Here is a 14,779-nt window from a genome sequence, read left to right on the forward strand (position 1 = left end):
GATAGTGGTAGTGGGGTGGTAGATGTCTAGTCTCCCTTATGGCTCTAATCTGATAGTGGTAGTGGGGTGGTAGATGTCAGGTCTCCCTTATGGCTCTAATCTGATGGTGGTAGTGGTGTGGTAGATGTCTAGTCTCCCTTACGGCTCTAATCTGATAGTGGTAGTGGGGTGGTAGATGTCTAGGCTCCCTTATGGCTCTAATTTGATAGTGGTAGTGGGGTGGTAGATGTCTAGTCTCCCTTATGGCTCCAATCTGATAGTGGTAGTGGGGTGGTAGATGTCTAGTCTCCCTTATGGCTCTAATCTCATAGTGGTAGTGGGGTGGTAGATGTCTAGTCTCCCTTATGGCTCTAATTTGATAGTGGTAGTGGGGTGGTAGATGTCTATTCTCCCTTATGGCTCTAATCTGATAGTGGTAGTGGGGTGGTAGATGTCTAGTCTCCCTTATGGCTCTAATTTGATAGTGGTAGAGGGGTTGTAGATGTCTAGTCTCCCTCATGGCTCTAATCTGATAGTGGTAGTGGGGTGGTAGATGTTTAGTCTCCCTTATGGCTCTAATCTGATAGTGGTAGTGGGGTGGTAGATGTCTAGGCTCCCTTATGGCTCTAATTTGATAGTGGTAGTGGGGTGGTAGATGTCTAGGCTCCCTTATGGCTCTAATCTGATAGTGGGGTGGTAGATGTCTAGTCTCCCTTATGGCTCTAATCTGATAGGGATAGTGGGGTGGTAGATGTCTAGTCTCCGTTATGGCTCTAATCTGATAGTGGTAGTGGGGTGGTAGATGTCTAGTCTCCCTCATGGCTCTAATCTGATAGTGGTAGTGGGGTGGTAGATGTCTAGTCTCCCTTATGGCTCTAATCTGATAGTGGGGTGGTAGATGTCTAGTCTCCCTTATGGCCTTAATCTGATAGTGTTAGTGGGGTGGTAGATGTCTAGTCTCCTTTATGGCTCTAATCTGATAGTGGTAGTGGGGTGGTAGATGTCTAGGCTCCCTTATGGCTCTAATTTGATAGTGGTAGTGGGGTGGTAGATGTCTAGGCTCCCTTATGGCTGTAATTTTATAATGGTAGTGGGGTGGTAGATGTCTAGTCTCCCTTATGGCTCTAATCTGATAGTGGTAGTGGGGTGGTAGATGTCTAGGCTCCCTTATGGCTCTAATTTGATAGTGGTAGTGGGGTGGTAGATGTCTAGGCTCCCTTATGGCTCTAATTTTATAGTGGTAGTGGGGTGGTAGATGTCAGGTCTCCCTTATGGCTCTAATCTGATGGTGGTAGTGGGGCGGTAGATATCTAGTCTCCCTTATGGCTCTAATCTGATGGTGGTAGTGGGGTGGTAGATGTCTAGTCTCCCTTATGGCTCTAATCTTATAGTGGTAGTGGGGTGGTAGATGTCTAGGCTCCCTTATGGCTCTAATTTGATAGTGGTAGTGGGGTGGTAGATGTCTAGTCTCCCTTATGGCTCTAATCTGGCAGTGGTAGTGGGGTGGTAGATGTCTAGTCTCCCTTATGGCTCTAATCTCATAGTGGTAGTGGGGTGGTAGATGTCTAGTCTCCCTTATGGCTCTAATTTGATAGTGGTAGTGGGGTGGTAGATATCTATTCTCCCTTATGGCTCTAATCTGATAGTGGTAGTGGGGTGGTAGATGTCTAGTCTCCCTTATAGCTCTAATTTGATAGTGGTAGTGGGGTGGTAGATGTCTAGTCTCCCTTATGGCTCTAATCTGATAGTGGGGTGGTAGATGTCTAGTCTCCCTTATGGCTCTAATTTGATAGTGGTAGTGGGGTGGTAGATGTCTATTCTCCCTTATGGCTCTAATCTGGTAGTGGTAGTGGGGTGGTAGATGTCTAGTCTCCCTTATGGCTCTAATCTGATAGTGGTAGTGGGGTGGTAGATGTCTAGTCTCCCTTATGGCTCTAATTTGATAGTGGTAGTGGTGTGGTAGATATCTAGTCTCCCTTATGGCTCTAATCTGATAGTAGTATTGGGGTGGTAGATGTCTAGGTTCCCTTATGGCTCTAATCTGATAGTGGTAGTGGGGTGGTAGATGTCTAGTCTCCCTTATGGCTCTAATCTGGTAGTGGTAGTCGGGTGGTAGATGTCTATTCTCCCTTATGGTCTAATCTGATAGTGGTAGTGTGGTGGTAGATGTCTAGTCTCCTTTACGGCTCTAATCTGATAGTGGGGTGGTAGATGTCTAGTCTCCCTTATGGCTCTAATCTGATAGTGGTAGTGGGGTGGTAGATGTCTAGTCTCCCTTATGGCTCTAATTTGATAGTGGTAGTGGGGTGGTAGATGTCTAGTCTCCCTTATGGCTCTAATTTGATAGTGGTAGTGGGGTGGTAGATGTCTAGTCTCCCTCATGGCTCTAATCTGATAGTGGTAGTGGGGTAGTAGATGTTTAGTCTCCCTTATGGCTCTAATCTGATAGTGGTAGTGGGGTGGTAGATGTCTAGTCTCCCTTATGGCTCTAATCTGATAGTGGGGTGGTAGATGTCTAGTCTCCCTTATGGCCTTAATCTGATAGTGTTAGTGGGGTGGTAGATGTCTAGTCTCCCTTATGGCTCTAATTTGATAGTGGTAGTGGGGTGGTAGATGTCTATTCTCCCTGATGGCTCTAATCTGATAGTGGTAGTGGGGTGGTAGATGTCTAGTCTCCCTTATAGCTCTAATTTGATAGTGGTAGTGGGGTGGTAGATGTCTAGTCTCCCTTATGGCTCTAATCTGATAGTGGGGTGGTAGATGTCTAGTCTCCCTAATGGCTCTAATCTGATAGTGGTAGTGGGGTGGTAGATGTCTATTCTCCCTTATGGCTCTAATCTGGTAGTGGTAGTGGGGTGGTAGATGTCTAGTCTCCCTTATGGCTCTAATCTGATAGTGGTAGTGGGGTGGTAGATGTCTAGTCTCCCTTATGGCTCTAATTTGATAATGGTAGTGGTGTGGTAGATATCTAGTCTCCCTTATGGCTCTAATCTGATAGTAGTATTTGGGTGGTAGATGTCTAGGTTCCCTTATGGCTCTAATCTGATAGTGGTAGTGGGGTGGTAGATGTCTAGTCTCCCTTATGGCTCTAATCTGGTAGTGGTAGTTGGGTGGTAGATGTCTATTCTCCCTTATGGCTCTAATCTGAGAGTGGTAGTGGGGTGGTAGATGTCTAGTCTCCTTTACGGCTCTAATCTGATAGTAGGGTGGTAGATGTCTAGTCTCCCTTATGGCTCTAATCTGATAGTGGTAGTGGGGTGGTAGATGTCTAGTCTCCCTTATGGCTCTAATTTGATAGTGGTAGTGGGGTGGTAGATGTCTAGTCTCCCTTATGGCTCTAATTTGATAGTGGTAGTGGGGTGGTAGATGTCTAGTCTCCCTCATGGCTCTAATCTGATAGTGGTAGTGGGGTGGTAGATGTTTAGTCTCCCTTATGGCTCTAATCTGATAGTGGAAGTGGGGTGGTAGATGTCTAGTCTCCCTTATGGCCTTAATCTGATAGTGTTAGTGGGGTGGTAGATGTCTAGTCTCCCTTATGGCTCCAATTTGATAGTGGTAGTGGGGTGGTAGATGTCTAGTCTCCCTTATGGCTCTAATCTCATAGTGGTAGTGGGGTGGTAGATGTCTAGTCTCCCTTATGGCTCTAATTTGATAGTGGTAGTGGGGTGGTAGATGTCTAGTCTCCTTTGTGGCTCTAATCTGATAGTGGGGTGGGAGATGTCTAGTCTCCCTTATGGCTCTAATCTGATAGTGGTAGTGGGGTGGAAGATGTCTAGTCTCCCATATAGCTCTAATTTGATAGTGGTAGTGGGGTGGTAGATGTCTAGTCTCCTTTATGGCTCTAATCTGATAGTGGGGTGGTAGATGTCTAGTCTCCCTTATGGCTCTAATCTGATAGTGGTAGTGGGGTGGTAGATGCCTAGTCTCCCTTATGGCTCTAATCTGGTAGTGGTAGTGGGGTGGTAGATGTCTAGTCTCCCTTATGGCCTTAATCTGATAGGGGTAGTAGGGTGGTAGATGTCTAGTCTCCCTTATGGCTCTAATCTGATATTGGTAGTGGGGTGGTAGATGTCTAGGCTCCCTTATGGCTCTAATTCTGATAGTGGTAGTGGGGTGGTATATGTCTAGTCTCCCTTATGGCTGTAATCTGATAGTGTTAGTGGGGGGGGGGGGGGGTAGATGTCTAGTCTCCCGTATGGCTCTAATTTGATAGTGGTAGTGGGGTGGTAGATGTCTAGTCTCCTTTGTGGCTCTAATCTGATAGTGGGGTGGGAGATGTCTAGTTTCCCTTATGGCTCTAATCTGATAGTGGTAGTCGGGTGGTAGATGTCTAGTCTCCCTTATAGCTCTAATTTGATAGTGGTAGTGGGGTGGTAGATGTCTAGTCTCCTTTATGGCTCTAATCTGATGGTGGGGTGGTAGATGTCTAGTCTCCCTTATGGCTCTAATCTGATAGTGGTAGTGGGGTGGTAGATGCCTAGTCTCCCTTATGGCTCTAATCTGGTAGTGGTAGTGGGGTGGTAGATGTCTAGTCTCCCTTATGGCTCTAATCTGATAGTGGTAGTGGGTTGGTAGATGTCTAGTCTCCCTTACGGCCTTAATCTGATAGGGGTAGTAGGGTGGTAGATGTCTTGTCTCCCTTATGGCTCTAATCTGATATTGGTAGTGGGGTGGTAGATGTCTAGGCTCCCTTATGGCTCTAATCTGATAGTCGTAGTGGGGTGGTAGTTGTCTAGGCTCCCTTATGGCTCTAATTGTATAGTGGTAGTGGGGTGGTAGATGTCTAGTCTCCCTTATGGCTCTAATCTGATAGTGGTAGTGGGGGGGTAGATGTCTAGTCTCCCTTATGGCTCTAATTTGATAGTGGTAGTGGGGTGGTAGATGTCTAGTCTCCCTTATGGCTCTAATCTGGTAGTAGGGTGGTACATGTCTAGTCTCCCTTATGGCTCTAATCTGATAGTGGTAGTGGGATGGTAGATGTCTAGTCTCCCTTATGGCTCTAATTTGATAGTGGTAGTGGGGTGGTAGATGTCTAGTCTCCCTTATGGCTCTAATTTGATAGTGGTAGTGGGGTGGTAGATGTCTAGTCTCCCTTATGGCTCTAATTTGATAGTGGTAGTGGGGTGGTAGATGTCTAGGCTCCCATATGGCTCTAATCTGATAGTGGGAGTGGGGTGGTAGATGTCTAGTCTCCCTTATGGCTCTAATCTGGTAGTGGTAGTGGGGTGGTAGATGTCTAGTCTCCTTTATGGCTCTAATTTGGTAGTGGTAGTGGGGTGGTAGATATCTAGTCTCCCTTATGGCTCTAATCTGATAGTGGTAGTGGGGTGGTAGATGTCTAGGCTCCCTTATGACTCTAATCTGATAGGGGTAGTAGGGTGGTAGATGTCTAGTCTCCCTTATGGCTCTAATCTGATATTGGTAGTGGGGTGGTAGATGTCTAGGCTCCCTTATGGCTCTAATTCTGATAGTGGTAGTGGGGTGGTATATGTCTAGTCTCCCTTGTGGCTCTAATCTGATAGTGGGGTGGGAGATGTCTAGTTTCCCTTATGGCTCTAATCTGATAGTGGTAGTCGGGTGGTAGATGTCTAGTCTCCCTTATAGCTCTAATTTGATAGTGGTAGTGGGGTGGTAGATGTCTAGTCTCCTTTATGGCTCTAATCTGATGGTGGGGTGGTAGATGTCTAGTCTCCCTTATGGCTCTAATCTGATAGTGGTAGTGGGGTGGTAGATGCCTAGTCTCCCTTATGGCTCTAATCTGGTAGTGGTAGTGGGGTGGTAGATGTCTAGTCTCCCTTATGGCTCTAATCTGATAGTGGTAGTGGGTTGGTAGATGTCTAGTCTCCCTTACGGCCTTAATCTGATAGGGGTAGTAGGGTGGTAGATGTCTTGTCTCCCTTATGGCTCTAATCTGATATTGGTAGTGGGGTGGTAGATGTCTAGGCTCCCTTATGGCTCTAATCTGATAGTGGTAGTGGGGTGGTAGATGTCTAGGCTCCCTTATGGCTCTAATTGTATAGTGGTAGTGGGGTGGTAGATGTCTAGTCTCCCTTATGGCTCTAATCTGATAGTGGTAGTGGGGGGGTAGATGTCTAGTCTCCCTTATGGCTCTAATTTGATAGTGGTAGTGGGGTGGTAGATGTCTAGTCTCCCTTATGGCTCTAATCTGGTAGTAGGGTGGTACATGTCTAGTCTCCCTTATGGCTCTAATCTGATAGTGGTAGTGGGATGGTAGATGTCTAGTCTCCCTTATGGCTCTAATTTGATAGTGGTAGTGGGGTGGTAGATGTCTAGTCTCCCTTATGGCTCTAATTTTATAGTGGTAGTGGTGTGGTAGATGTCTAGTCTCCCTTATGGCTCTAATTTGATAGTGGTAGTGGGGTGGTAGATGTCTAGGCTCCCATATGGCTCTAATCTGATAGTGGGAGTGGGGTGGTAGATGTCTAGTCTCCCTTATGGCTCTAATCTGGTAGTGGTAGTGGGGTGGTAGATGTCTAGTCTCCTTTATGGCTCTAATTTGGTAGTGGTAGTGGGGTGGTAGATATCTAGTCTCCCTTATGGCTCTAATCTGATAGTGGTAGTGGGGTGGTAGATGTCTAGGCTCCCTTATGACTCTAATCTGATAGTGGTAGTCGGGTGGTAGATGTCTAGTCTCCCTTATGGCTCTAATCTGATAGTGGTAGTGGGGTGGTAGATGTCTAGTCTCCTTTATGGCTCTAATCTGATAGTGGGGTGGTAGATGTCTAGTCTCCCTTGTGTCTCTAATCTGATAGTGGTAGTGGGGTGGTAGATGTCTAGGCTCCCTTATGGCTCTTTGATAGTGGTAGTGGGGTGGTAGATGTCTAGGCTCCCTTATGGCTCTAATTTTATAGTGGTAGTCGGGTGGTAGATGTCAGGTCTCCCTTATGGCTCTAATCTGATGGTGGTAGTGGGGTGGTAGATGTCTAGTCTCCCTTATGGCTCTAATCTGATAGTGGTAGTGGGGTGGTAGATGTCTAGGCTCCCTTATGGCTCTAATTTGATAGTGGTAGTGGGGTGGTAGATGTCTAGTCTCCCTTATGGCTCTAATCTGATAGTGGTAGTGGGGTGGTAGATGTCTAGTCTCCCTTATGGCTCTAATCTCATAGTGGTAGTGGGGTGGTAGATGTCTAGTCTCCCTTATGGCACTAATTTGATAGTGGTAGTGGGGTGGTAGATGTCTAGTCTCCCTTATGGCTCTAATCTGATAGTGGTAGTGGGGTGGTAGATGTCTAGTCTCCCTTATGGCTCTAATTTGATAGTGGTAGAGGGGTTGTAGATGTCTAGTCTCCCTCATGGCTCTAATCTGATAGTGGTAGTGGGGTGGTAGATGTTTAGTCTCCCTTATGGCTCTAATCTGATAGCGGTAGTGGGGTGGTAGATGTCTAGGCTCCCTTATTGCTCTAATTTGATAGTGGTAGTGGGGTGGTAGATGTCTAGGCTCCCTTATGGCTCTAATCTGATAGTGGGGTGGTAGATGTCTAGTCTCCCTTATGGCTCTAATCAGATAGGGAAAGTGGGGTGGTAGATTTCTAGTCTCCGTTATGGCTCTAATTTGATAGTGGTAGTGGGGTGGTAGATGTCTAGTCTCCCTCATGGCTCTAATCTGATAGTGGTAGTGGGGTGGTAGATGTTTAGTCTCCCTTATGGCTCTAATCTGATAGTGGTAGTGGGGTGGTAGATGTCTAGTCTCCCTTATGGCTCTAATCTGATAGTGGGGTGGTAGATGTCTAGTCTCCCTTATGGCCTTAATCTGATAGTGTTAGTGGGGTGGTAGATGTCTAGTCTCCCTTATGGCTCTAATCTGATAGTGGTAGTGGGGTGGTAGATGTCTAGTCTCCCTTATGGCTCTAATTTGATAGTGGTAGTGGGGTGGTAGATGTCTAGGCTCCCTTATGGCTCTAATTTTATAGTGGTAGTGGGGTGGTAGATGTCAGGTCTCCCTTATGGCTCTAATCTGATGGTGGTAGTGGGGTGGTAGATGTCTAGTCTCCCTTATGGCTCTAATCTGATAGTGGTGGTGGGGTGGTAGATGTCTAGTCTCCCTTATGGCTCTAATTAGATAGTGGTGGTGGGGTGGTAGATGTCTAGTCTCCCTCATGGCTCTAATCTGATAGTGGTAGTGGGGTGGTAGATGTTTAGTCTCCCTTATGGCTCTAATCTGATAGTGGTAGTGGGGTGGTAGATGTCTAGTCTCCCTTATGGCTCTAATCTGATAGTGGGGGTGGTAGATGTCTAGTCTCCCTTATGGCCTTAATCTGATAGTGTTAGTGGGGTGGTAGATGTCTAGTCTCCCTTATGGCTCTAATCTGATAGTGGTAGTGGGGTGGTAGATGTCTAGTCTCCCTTATGGCTCTAATCTGATAGTGGTAGTGGGGTGGTAGATGTCTAGGCTCCCTTATGGCTCTAATTTGATAGTGGTAGTGGGGTGGTAGATGTCTAGGCCCCCTTATGGCTCTAATTTTATAGTGGTAGTGGGGTGGTAGATGTCAGGTCTCCCTTATGGCTCTAATCTGATGGTGGTAGTGGGGTGGTAGATGTCTAGTCTCCCTTATGGCTCTAATCTGATAGTGGTAGTGGGGTGGTAGATGTCTAGGCTCCCTTATGGCTCTAATTTGATAGTGGTAGTGGGGTGGTAGATGTCTAGTCTCCCTTATGGCTCTAATCTGGTAGTGGTAGTGGGGTGGTAGATGTCTAGACTCCCTTATGGCTCTAATCTCATAGTGGTAGTGGGGTGGTAGATGTCAGGTCTCCCTTATGGCTCTAATTTGATAGTGGTAGTGGGGTGGTAGATGTCTATTCTCCCTTATGGCTCTAATCTGATAGTGGTAGTGGGGTGGTAGATGTCTAGTCTCCCTTATAGCTCTAATTTGATAGTGGTAGTGGGGTGGTAGATGTCTAGGCTCCCTTATGGATCTAATTCTGATAGTGGTAGTGGGGTGGTAGATGTCTAGTCTCCCTTATGGCTCTAATTTGATAGTGGTAGTGGGGTGGTAGATGTCTAGTCTCCCTTATGGCTCTAATCTGATAGTGGGGTGGTAGATGTCTAGTCTCCCTCACGGCTGTAATCTGATAGTGGTAGTGGGGTGGTAGATGTCTAGTCTCCCTTATGGCCTTAATCTGATAGGGGTAGTAGGGTGGTAGATGTCTAGTCTCCCTTATGGCTCTAATCTGATATTGGTAGTGGGGTGGTAGATGTCTAGGCTCCCTTATGGATCTAATTCTGATATTGGTAGTGGGGTGGTAGATGTCTAGGCTCCCTTATGGCTCTAATTTTATAGTGGTAGTGGGGTGGTAGATGTCTAGTCTCCCTTATGGCTCTAATCTTATAGTGGTAGTGGAGTGGTAGATGTCTAGGCTCCCTTATGGCTCTAATTTGATAGTGGGAGTGGGGTGGTAGATGTCTAGGCTCCCTTATGGCTCTAATTTTATAGTGGTAGTGGGGTGGTAGATGTCTAGTCTCCCTTATGGCTCTAATCCTTTAGTGGTAGTGGGGTGGTAGATGTCTAGTCTCCCTTATGGCTCTAATCTGATAGTGGTAGTGGGGTGGTAGATGTCTAGACTCCCTTATGGCTCTTATCTGGTAGTAGGGTGGTAGATGTCTAGTCTCCCTTATGGCTCTAATCTGATAGTGGGGTGGTAGATGTCTAGACTCCCTTATGGCTCTAATCTGATATTGGTAGTGGGATGGTAGATGTCTAGTCTCCCTTATGGCTCTAATTTGATAGTGGTAGTGGGGTGGTAGATGTCTAGTCTCCCTTATGGCTCTAATTTGATAGTGGTAGTGGTGTGGTAGATGTCTAGTCTCCCTTATGGCTCTAATTTGATAGTGGTAGTGGGGTGGTAGATGTCTAGGCTCCCTTATGGCTCTAATCTGATAGTGGGAGTGGGGTGGTAGATGTCTAGTCTCCCTTATGGCTCTAATCCTTTAGTGGTAGATGTCTAGTCTCCCTTATGGCTCTAATCTGATAGTGGTAGTGGGGTGGTAGATGTCTAGTCTCCCTTATGGCTCTAATCTGGTAGTGGGGTGGTAGATGTCTAGTCTCCCTTATGGCTCTAATCTGATAGTGGGGTGGTAGATGTCTAGACTCCCTTATGGCTCTAATCTGGTAGTGGGATAGTAGATGTCTATTCTCCCTTAAGGCTCTAATTTGATAGTGGTAGTGGGGTGGTAGATGTCTAGTCTCCCTTATGGCTCTAATTTGATAGTGGTAGTGGGGTTGTAGATGTCTAGTCTCCCTTATGGCTCTAATCTGATGGTGGTAGTGGGGCGGTAGATATCTAGTCTCCCTTATGGCTCTAATCTGATGGTGGTAGTGGGGTGGTAGATGTCTAGTCTCCCTTATGGCTCTAATCTTATAGTGGTAGTGGGGTGGTAGATGTCTAGGCTCCCTTATGGCTCTAATTTGATAGTGGTAGTGGGGTGGTAGATGTCTAGTCTCCCTTATGGCTCTAATCTGGTAGTGGTAGTGGGGTGGTAGATGTCTAGTCTCCCTTATGGCTCTAATCTCATAGTGGTAGTGGGGTGGTAGATGTCTAGTCTCCCTTATGGCTCTAATTTGATAGTGGTAGTGGGGTGGTAGATATCTATTCTCCCTTATGGCTCTAATCTGATAGTGGTAGTGGGGTGGTAGATGTCTAGTCTCCCTTATAGCTCTAATTTGATAGTGGTAGTGGGGTGGTAGATGTCTAGTCTCCCTTATGGCTTTAATCTGATAGTGGGGTGGTAGATGTCTAGTCTCCCTTATTGCTCTAATCTGATAGTGGTAGTGGGGTGGTAGATGTCTAGTCTCCCTTATGGCTCTAATTTGATAGTGGTAGTGGTGTGGTAGATATCTAGTCTCCCTTATGGCTCTAATCTGATAGTAGTATTGGGGTGGTAGATGTCTAGGTTCCCTTATGGCTCTAATCTGATAGTGGTAGTGGGGTGGTAGATGTCTAGTCTCCCTTATGGCTCTAATCTGGTAGTGGTAGTCGGGTGGTAGATGTCTATTCTCCCTTATGGCTCTAATCTGATAGTGGTAGTGTGGTGGTAGATGTCTAGTCTCCTTTACGGCTCTAATCTGATAGTGGGGTGGTAGATGTCTAGTCTCCCTTATGGCTCTAATCTGATAGTGGTAGTGGGGTGGTAGATGTCTAGTCTCCCTTATGGCTCTAATTTGATAGTGGTAGTGGGGTGGTAGATGTCTAGTCTCCCTTATGGCTCTAATTTGATAGTGGTAGTGGGGTGGTAGATGTCTAGTCTCCCTCATGGCTCTAATCTGATAGTGGTAGTGGGGTGGTAGATGTCTTGTCTCCCTTATGGCTCTAATCTGATAGTGGTAGTGGGGTGGTAGATGTCTAGTCTCCCTTATGGCTCTAATCTGATAGTGGGGTGGTAGATGTCTAGTCTCCCTTATGGCCTTAATCTGATAGTGTTAGTGGGGTGGTAGATGTCTAGTCTCCCTTATGGCTCTAATTTGATAGTGGTAGTGGGGTGGTAGATGTCTATTCTCCCTTATGGCTCTAATCTGATAGTGGTAGTGGGGTGGTAGATGTCTAGTCTCCCTTATAGCTCTAATTTGATAGTGGTAGTGGGGTGGTAGATGTCTAGTCTCCCTTATGGCTCTAATCTGATAGTGGGGTGGTAGATGTCTAGTCTCCCTAATTGCTCTAATTTGATAGTGGTAGTGGGGTGGTAGATGTCTAGCCTCCCTTATGGCCTTAATCTGATAGTGGTAGTGGGGTGGTAGATGTCTATTCTCCCTTATGGCTCTAATCTGGTAGTGGTAGTGGGGTGGTAGATGTCTAGTCTCCCTTATGGCTCTAATCTGATAGTGGTAGTGGGGTGGTAGATGTCTAGTCTCCCTTATGGCTCTAATTTGATAATGGTAGTGGTGTGGTAGATATCTAGTCTCCCTTATGGCTCTAATCTGATAGTAGTATTTGGGTGGTAGATGTCTAGGTTCCCTTATGGCTCTAATCTGATAGTGGTAGTGGGGTGGTAGATGTGTAGTCTCCCTTATGGCTCTAATCTGGTAGTGGTAGTTGGGTGGTAGATGTCTATTTTCCCTTATGGCTCTAATCTGATAGTGGTAGTGGGGTGGTAGATGTCTAGTCTCCTCTACGGCTCTAATCTGATAGTAGGGTGGTAGATGTCTAGTCTCCCTTATGGCTCTAATCTGATAGTGGTAGTGGGGTGGTAGATGTCTAGTCTCCCTTATGGCTCTAATTTGATAGTGGTAGTGGGGTGGTAGATGTCTAGTCTCCCTTATGGCTCTAATTTGATAGTGGTAGTGGGGTGGTAGATGTCTAGTCTCCCTCATGGCTCTAATCTGATAGTGGTAGTGGGGTGGTAGATGTTTATACTCCCTTATGGCTCTAATCTGATAGTGGAAGTGGGGTGGTAGATGTCTAGTCTCCCTTATGGCCTTAATCTAATAGTGTTAGTGGGGTGGTAGATGTCTAGTCTCCCTTATGGCTCCAATTTGATAGTGGTAGTGGGGTGGTAGATGTCTAGTCTCCCTTATGGCTCTAATCTCATAGTGGTAGTGGGGTGGTAGATGTCTAGTCTCCCTTATGGCTCTAATTTGATAGTGGTAGTGGGGTGGTAGATGTCTAGTCTCCTTTGTGGCTCTAATCTGATAGTGGGGTGGGAGATGTCTAGTCTCCCTTATGGCTCTAATCTGATAGTGGTAGTGGGGTGGAAGATGTCTAGTCTCCCTTATAGCTCTAATTTGATAGTGGTAGTGGGGTGGTAGATGTCTAGTCTCCTTTATGGCTCTCATCTGATAGTGGGGTGGTAGATGTCTAGTCTCCCTTATGGCTCTAATCTGATAGTGGTAGTGGGGTGGTAGATGCCTAGTCTCCCTTATGGCTCTAATCTGGTAGTGGTAGTGGGGTGGTAGATGTCTAGTCTCCCTTATGGCCTTAATCTGATAGGGGTAGTAGGGTGGTAGATGTCTAGTCTCCCTTATGGCTCTAATCTGATATTGGTAGTGGGGTGGTAGATGTCTAGGCTCCCTTATGGCTCTAATTCTGATAGTGGTAGTGGGGTGGTATATGTCTAGTCTCCTTTATGGCTGTAATCTGATAGTGTTAGTGGGGGGGGGGGGGGGGGGGGGTAGATGTCTAGTCTCCCGTATGGCTCTAATTTGATAGTGGTAGTGGGGTGGTAGATGTCTAGTCTCCTTTGTGGCTCTAATCTGATAGTGGGGTGGGAGATGTCTAGTTTCCCTTATGGCTCTAATCTGATAGTGGTAGTGGGGTGGTAGATGTCTAGTCTCCCTTATAGCTCTAATTTGATAGTGGTAGTGGGGTGGTAGATGTCTAGTCTCCTTTATGGCTCTAATCTGATAGTGGGGTGGTAGATGTCTAGTCTCCCTTATGGCTCTAATCTGATAGTGGTAGTGGGGTGGTAGATGCCTAGTCTCCCTTATGGCTCTAATCTGGTAGTGGTAGTGGGGTGGTAGATGTCTAGTCTCCCTTATGGCTCTAATCTGATAGTGGTAGTGGGGTGGTAGATGTCTAGTCTCCCTTACGGCCTTAATCTGATAGGGGTAGTAGGGTGGTAGATGTCTTGTCTCCCTTATGGCTCTAATCTGATATTGGTAGTGGGGTGGTAGATGTCTAGGCTCCCTTATGGCTCTAATCTGATAGTCGTAGTGGGGTGGTATTTGTCTAGGCTCCCTTATGGCTCTAATTGTATAGTGGTAGTGGGGTGGTAGATGTCTAGTCTCCCTTACGGCTCTAATCTGATAGTGGTAGTGGGGGGGTAGATGTCTAGTCTCCCTTATGGCTCTAATTTGATAGTGGTAGTGGGGTGGTAGATGTCTAGTCTCCCTTATGGCTCTAATCTGGTAGTAGGGTGGTAGATGTCTAGTCTCCCTTATGGCTCTAATCTGATAGTGGTAGTGGGATGGTAGATGTCTAGTCTCCCTTATGGCTCTAATTTGATAGTGGTAGTGGGGTGGTAGATGTCTAGTCTCCCTTATGGCTCTAATTTTATAGTGGTAGTGGTGTGGTAGATGTCTAGTCTCCCTTATGGCTCTAATTTGATAGTGGTAGTGGGGTGGTAGATGTCTAGGCTCCCATATGGCTCTAATCTGATAGTGGGAGTGGGGTGGTAGATGTCTAGTCTCCCTTATGGCTCTAATCTGGTAGTGGTAGTGGGGTGGTAGATGTCTAGTCTCCTTTATGGCTCTAATTTGGTAGTGGTAGTGGGGTGGTAGATATCTAGTCTCCCTTATGGCTCTAATCTGATAGTGGTAGTGGGGTGGTAGATGTCTAGGCTCCCTTATGACTCTAATCTGATAGTGGTAGTCGGGTGGTAGATGTCTAGTCTCCCTTATGGCTCTAATCTGATAGTGGTAGTGGGGTGGTAGATGTCTAGTCTCCTTTATGGCTCTAATCTGATAGTGGGGTGGTAGATGTCTAGTCTCCCTTGTGGCTCTAATCTGATAGTGGTAGTGGGGTGGTAGATGTCTAGGCTCCCTTATGGCTCTTTGATAGTGGTAGTGGGGTGGTAGATGTCTAGGCTCCCTTATGGCTCTAATTTTATAGTGGTAGTCGGGTGGTAGATGTCAGGTCTCCCTTATGGCTCTAATCTGATGTTGGTAGTGGGGTGGTAGATGTCTAGTCTCCCTTATGGCTCTAATCTGATAGTGGTAGTGGGGTGGTAGATGTCTAGGCTCCCTTATGGCTCTAATTTGATAGTGGTAGTGGGGTGGTAGATGTCTAGTCTCCCTTATGGCTCTAATCTGATAGTGGTAGTGGGGTGGTAGATGTCTAGTCTCCCTTATGG

The sequence above is a fragment of the Salvelinus fontinalis genome, chromosome 1 (assembly GCF_029448725.1).
Source record: "Salvelinus fontinalis isolate EN_2023a chromosome 1, ASM2944872v1, whole genome shotgun sequence".
Classification (NCBI taxonomy): domain Eukaryota; kingdom Metazoa; phylum Chordata; class Actinopteri; order Salmoniformes; family Salmonidae; genus Salvelinus; species Salvelinus fontinalis.